Source organism: Piliocolobus tephrosceles, unplaced genomic scaffold (genome assembly GCF_002776525.5).
Source record: "Piliocolobus tephrosceles isolate RC106 unplaced genomic scaffold, ASM277652v3 unscaffolded_37437, whole genome shotgun sequence".
NCBI lineage: Eukaryota > Metazoa > Chordata > Mammalia > Primates > Cercopithecidae > Piliocolobus > Piliocolobus tephrosceles.
In genome coordinates, this window is record NW_022321462.1 from 5,978 (window position 1) to 13,199 (window position 7,222).

Here is a 7,222-nt window from a genome sequence, read left to right on the forward strand (position 1 = left end):
TTTGTTTTTGTTTTTGTTTTTTAATTTTCCATTTATCTGCTATGAAAAACAAAAGTAAATGACTTTCCATTTCGGTCTCTGTACTTTGAGCCTTTGGGTATCATTACATGTGAGATGGGTCTCCTGAAGGTAGCAGAAGAATGGGTCTTGTTTTCTTAATCCAATTTGCCACTCTGTGTCTGTTAAGTTGAGTGTTTAGGCCATTTATATTCAAGATCAATATTAACATGAGGTTTTGTTTCTGTCACAGTGTTGTTAGCTATGTGTCTTGTAGTCTTGATGGTGTAGTTGCTTTACAGCATCTCTGGGCTACGTGCTTGCATGTGTTTTTATGGTAGGAAGTATTGTTCTTTCATTTCCATGTTTAGAACTCTTAATATCCTGGGATTGTGTCTGGAGAGTGCCCAGTATTCTGCCACCTTCAGAAAGGAAGGGAAAGCAAACATTCATGAAAGGAGAGGCATTCATTCCATTCCCAGCTTGCTCCAGATCTGGCAGTTGGAAGACATTCTGCAACAATGTCAAAACAGACAAAGAAACAAAAAAGAACTCCCTTACGCATCTCTTATAGAGCCAGTCTAGTAGTGATAAATTCCCTTAACAATTGCTTCCCTGAGATAGACTTTATTTCCCTTTTCTTTATAAAGCTTAATTTGGTGGGACATCACATTCTTGGCTGGCATATCTTTTCTTTAAGAATGTTAAAAATGGGCCACCAGTATCTTCTGGCTTGTAAGGTTTTCTGAGAATTCTATTAGTGTGACAGTTTTCCCTTTATAGGTAACATTAGCCTTTTCTCTAGCTGCCTTTCGAATTTTTCTTTGCATTGACTATAGATAGTCTAATCATTATGTGCCTTTGAGATGGTAATCTTGTATAACGTGTCACTGAAATTCTTTGGATTTCTTGTACCTGCCTGGTGTCCTCACTAGCAAGATTCAGATAATTTTCCTGAATTATTTCCTCAAATATATTTTTCAATTTCCCTTATTTGTCTTCTCTCTCAAGAATGCCAGCAAGTCATTGATTTGATCAACTTTACATAATCCCATATTTCTTGAAGGTTTTGTTCATGTTTAACGTCTTTAAATTTTTGTTCTGCCTTGCTCATTTTGAAGGACTGGCCTTTGAGTTCGTTATTCTGCTTAGTCTACATTGTTGTTAAGTCTTCCAACTGTATTTTGAGATTCCTGAAATGAATGTTTCAATTCCAGAACTTTTGTTTGGTTAGTTCTTGATATAGTTATGTCATCTTTCACCTTTTTTTCTAGCTTTTGGATCATTTTTCTGACTTCTTTGTTTTGAATTTCAAATTTCTCTTTGATATCCTTGAGTTTCTTTGCCATTCACACTCTGATTTCTATATCTGTCATTTCAGTCGTTTCATTCTGATTAGAATCTATTAATTAGGATCTAGAGGAAGCCTTCGGGGTGACAGAACACTCTGACTTTTTGTAGTGTCTGAGTTCTTTGCACAGGTTTCTCCTCATCTGAAAGAGCCAACAGGTTTTTAAAATGTCGTCATTGTTTGGATGGGGCTTCTTGATTTCTTATACTTATTTTTTCTTAGGCATATGACTGTGGTATATACTGTATATGATTGATTAGCTTCATTTCTCAGTGCTTGCAGGGTGCTTAGGTTCTGTGTGGATCCCACGGTTGCAGTCAGACTTGTGCAGTGGCATTCTCAGACATTACCTATTGTAGCAATGCAATTTGTTTGTTTGTGTAATTCAGGCTGCAGTGCAGTAGACAGCGCTTCACAGTAAGATCCAACAGGTAGGGGTGGATGTGGAGGCAATGAAGAAGCATAAAAAGCACCCTCCCTTAGAAAGCATTTGCCTTCTTTCAGGGTGGAGCCACTGGAGAAGCCCAAAAGGAAACTCTTTCACCCCATGTTTCCTGGTCCCTGACAAGAGTAGTTGCAGCTGAATCTGCAACAGTTCACTGAGGAGGGGATTTGTGGGGGTGAAAGGTGACTCCTACTCCACAGTTATTACTGGGCTTTGGTGGTGCTGTCTTTAGCTGCTGGTGCTGTGCTTGCATTTCCTTTGACCTGAGGCGGGCTTTGACAGGTTGTACTCCTGCCTCCCTTAGGGGTGGTCTGTGCCAAGAGTTATATCTCCAGCAGAGTAGGGTTTCCCTCCTTCCCACTCCTCATAGCTGCTGTAGTACTGTTCCTTAATTGATCAAAGGAGAAGACGTGAGTGCATAAACCATCTCTGGCTGCATGTCTTACTGCCTGGAAGAAACTTCAGCATCAGGAACTCTCCTTCCACTCCAGTACTGAGATGGGAGAGATCCCAATCCCATGGCCTAGTACTGGGGCACTTTCCACCCTTGACACTCAGTTCTGGCTGTGGGGTCCTTTCCCCTGTCCCAGAGTAACCACCCAAATCTATGGCCTAAGACTGCAATGCCAGCTGCGTTCACCAGGTTACCAATGTTTCTAAACTCTCAAAATGGTGCCACCTGTGGGCTTGTAACCAGAGAGGGTGGAACCCCTCTCAGGCAAGAAATGTGAGCAACAAGCTGTGGAGAGTGCAGTCCACTCAAGTCTCAGTCTCACAGCAGCCCCTAGCAGGGCACTGGGTATTGTCTTGGGTAGGTGTAGGAGAGCCTGGCTTCCCTGCCCCTCCTTGGCTGGGAAGCAGCTGTAGCCGTTTCAGCCCAAGCTCAGGCAGAGTATGATATACAGCTCGGCGTTAAACTTTCAAAATGATACCTTAGGCCTGCAACCCAGGAGGGTGGGACATGACTTCAGCAAGCAGTGTGGCCAAGAAGCTATGAAGAGTGGACTTTGACTGGGTCTCAATCTCACAGCAGCCTGTTGCAGGGAAGAGGGTATTTCCTAGGTATACATGGGATGGCCTGATTTCTCTGTGGGCTGTTGGTTGAGCAGTGGCTACAGCCATATAAGCCTAAACTCAGGCCAAGTGTGGAGCTCAGCCTAGAATTAAACTCTCAAAATAGCACCTTGGCCTAGGGTATGAAGGATGGGTCACCACCCAGGCAAGCAGCGTGGGTAAGAAACTGTAGGGAGTGCAATCCATTCCCTTCTCAGTCTCAACAGCAGCTCATAGCACTGTAGTAAGTACTCATCCAGGGGCACATAGGTGCACCCATTCTCTCCTCTTCCTCCCTCCAGCAGAGCAGCAGCTGCAGCTGGATCTGTAGATTCCTGGTGTTTGGACTCTCAGAATGCCTCCCAGCTGTAGCTGCTCAGGATTCAGTGACTGTAGGATTCTTTGTTGATTCCCTTACTGGACCAACATCTCTGTGAAAAGCTTAGACAGCTCCATATGTCAGACATGAGGCTCTAGTCATCAAGGGTTTCTCCCATAGCCAAAATCATTAAGGCTCACTTCAGAGCTCTGGGATTTCTCTCTTACTGCTTTCCTGCATCCAGAAGCTGTGCTCAGCTCTCAGCAAGTTCCTAGCTGGGCAAGCTGCTCTGAACCCTCTTCTTAATTCTGGCACTTCCATATCTTCTCTGCCAAATCCAAGCATTTGTTTCTTGTTAATCTGTTTGAAATGTGAGTGTCTACATACTATTCTGGCTCTTCTCCTGGAGGAGGAACATACTACCTGTGTCTAGTTGACCGTCTTGATTCCAGTCTCTTTTTGTCTTTTTGAACTGGTCTTCACGACAGACTTGACAAACAGGGCTGCTGTGCAAATTATGCAAAGTCAAAGTAGAACCTGTCAGAGCACACCAATTAAGTTCCTCTGTTTCTGAGTCATTCCACTTCACTTCCATGTGCTGTATGTTGGGCTACTAAATGAGGTGAGAAACAATGTTTTTATCTCACAGGCAGCTGCCTTTAAAATACCAAATATGATTTGGTGTTGTGATGGTTAATACTGAGTGTCAACTTGATTGGATTGAAGGATACAAAATATTGATCCTGGATGTGTCTGTGGGCATGTTGCCAAAGGAGATTAACATTTGAGTCAGTGAGCTGGGAAAGGCAGACCCACCCTTAATGTGGGTGGGCACAATCTAATCAGCTGCTAGCTCGGCTAGAATACAAGCAGGTAGAAAAATGTGAAAAGAGAGACTGGCCTAGCCTCCTAGTCTTCATCTTTCTACTATGCTGGATGCTTCCTGCCCTAGAACATCAGACACCAAGTTCTTCAGTTTTGGAACTCAGATTGGCTCTCCTTGCTCCTCAGCCTGCATACACACACACATACACACACACACACACACACACACACACACACACACATATGTATGTGTGTAAAACAGTGAAATCATAATTTTATATATATATGTGTGTGTGTGTGTGTGTGTGTGTGTGTGTGTGTGTGTGTATTCCATTATTTCAGTCCCTCTGGAGAACCCAAATACAGGTGTAAACATGATGTAAGATTGTCCAGGGAATATTTTCTGAACTGTGATATTGGACATGCCAGAGGAGACTTTTACTAGAAAGAACTTTTTAAAAAGCATTCCTTGGTAAAGATAAATTGCCACCACTTTTGCTGTTACATCAGCCAGGTCAATTCCATCAACACAATTATTATTATTACAGAGCCCTGATTTTTTCTGTCACCACACTTTATAATTACTTACCTGTGGAATGTGCAGGACACCTTGAAGGTGAGGGAAATTACAGACTTACTCCTTCTGGTAATGGCATTATAGGTACTTTGTACCAATACCGTCACTGAGAACAACTAAAACTGCCGGATAAAATAAGGAGGGAAAAGCCCATGATATTAGAGTACATGTGGTAGAAAGCACAGAAGGTCAGCAGAGTTCTAAAGGTAGTTTTTCTGTAGGGGTGGAGATAGGCCAAGGGCTTACTTTTAGCAGACTCAGGGGGCCCAAGGACAGAAATAAATGCTGAGATATTGCTCAGTGAGGAATGTAATTGAGGAAACATTGACACCTTATGCTGGGACCCTAATGGTTACATTTCAGAGTCAGTGTGAACCAGATTTGGTTTGCTTTACTCCTACTCCAACTCAGGAAATTGGGCAGCAAGCAGATTAGGGATAAACAGTAAAGGAAGACATCCTGGCCTGAGAAGTGTTGACCTTTGTGCCTGTGAAGTGCTATGTTTTCATGGATGGGTAAGCTGGGTACTCTCTATCCTGGTCATTCTGAGAAACACCATGCATGAAGTTCATCAGTGGGAGTCTGAGAGTATGAAGCCCGCAGCCACTTGGCCAATCTAAATGCAAATTCTTATATGGTAAAAGGAAAGAATGCTCAAAAAAATCTGTTAAGAGTGTTTACCTTTAAGAAGGAAAAATGTAGAAATAGGATGGAAGGAAAGCAACTGGTCTACCAACTTTATTATTTATAATATATTGCTTGAATTAGAGATTCTGATGAAAAATGAGCATTTATTCCTACTGGGTGGTGGAAGGATAGTAGTTCTTAAAACTGATCTTTAAGTATGGGCATACCTTGGAGATAACTGCTAGTTGAGTTCCAGATCATTGCAACGAAGTAAATTAAGTGAGTCGTGGTTATTTTCTTTGGTTTGCCACTGTATATGAAAGTTATGTGTACACTATACTGTAGTATATTAAGTGCAATAGCATTATGTCTAAAACAATATGTAGGCCTTAGTTTAAAAAGGCACAAGACAGGGATGCCCTCTCTCACCACTCCTATTCAACATAGTGTTGAAAGTTCTGGCTAGGGCAATCAGGCAAGAGAAAGAAATCAAGGGTATTCAGTTAGGAAAAGAAGAAGTCAAATTGTCCCTGTTTGCAGATGACATGATTGTATATTTCGAAAACCCCATCGTCTCAGCCCAAAATCTTCTTAAGCTGATAAGCAACTTCAGCAAAGTCTCAGGATACAAAATTAATGTGCAAAAATCACAAGCATTCTTATACACCAGTAACAGACAAGCAGAGAGCCAAATCAGGAATGAACTTCCATTCACAATTGCTTCAAAGAGAATAAAATACCTAGGAATCCAACTTACAAGGGATGTAAAGGACCTCTTCAAGGAGAACTACAAACCACTGCTCAGTGAAATCAAAGAGGACACAAACAAATGGAAGAACATACCATGCTCATGGATAGGCAGAATCAATATTGTGAAAATGGCCATACTGCCCAAGGTAATTTATAGATTCAATGCCATCCCCATCAAGCTACCAATGAGTTTCTTCACCGAATTGGAAAAAACTGCTTTAAAGTTCATATGGAACCAAAAAAGAGCCCGCATTGCCAAGACAATCCTAAGTCAAAAGGACAAAGCCGGAGGCGTCACGCTACCTGACTTCAAACTATACTACAAGGCTACAGTAACCAAAACAGCATGGTACTGGTACCAAAACAGAGATATAGACCAATGGAACAGAACGGAGCCTTCAGAAATAATGCCACACATCTACAACCATCTGATATTTGACAAACCTGAGAAAAACAAGAAATGGGGAAAGGATTCCCTATTTAATAAATGGTGCTGGGAAAATTGGCTAGCCATAAGTAGAAAGCTGAAACTGGATCCTTTCCTTACTCCTTATACGAAGATTAATTCAAGATGGATTAGAGACTTAAATGTTAGACCTAATACCATAAAAACCCTAGAAGAAAATCTAGGTAGTACCATTCAGGACATAGGCATGGGCAAGGACTTCATGTCTAAAACACCAAAAGCAACGGCAGCAAAAGCCAAAATTGACAAATGGGATCTAATTAAACTAAAGAGCTTCTGCACAGCAAAAGAAACTACCATCAGAGTGAACAGGCAACCTACAGAATGGGAGAAAATTTTTGCAATCTACTCATCTGACAAAGGGCTAATTTCCAGAATCTACAAAGAACTCAATCAAATATACAAGAAAAAAACAAACAACCCCATCAAAAAGTGGGGAAAGGATATGAACAGACATTTCTCAAAAGAAGACATTCATACAGCCAACAGACACATGAAAAAATGCTCATCATCACTCGCCATCAGAGAAATGCAAATCAAAACCACAATGAGATACCATCTCACACCAGTTAGAATGGCAATCATTAAAAAATCAGGAAACAACAGGTGTTGGAGAGGATGTGGAGAAATAGGAACACTTTTACACTGTTGGTGGGATTGTAAACTAGTTCAACCATTATGGAAAACAGTATGGCAATTCCTCAAGGATCTAGAACTAGATGTACCATATGACCCAGCCATCCCACTACTGGGTATATACCCAAAGGATTATAAATTATGCTACTACAAAGACACATGCACACGTATGTTTA

The 7,222-nt window shown here is 41.5% G+C and overlaps 1 non-coding gene across 1 annotated transcript; it reads left to right on the forward strand.

Annotated features, from left to right (window-relative positions):
* Window positions 1–375: 375 nt before the first annotated feature.
* Window positions 376–521, forward strand: LOC113223002. The gene has a single exon (XR_003308586.1). It is a non-coding gene; the product is annotated as a small nucleolar RNA SNORA7 (small nucleolar RNA).
* Window positions 522–7,222: the final 6,701 nt, after the last annotated feature.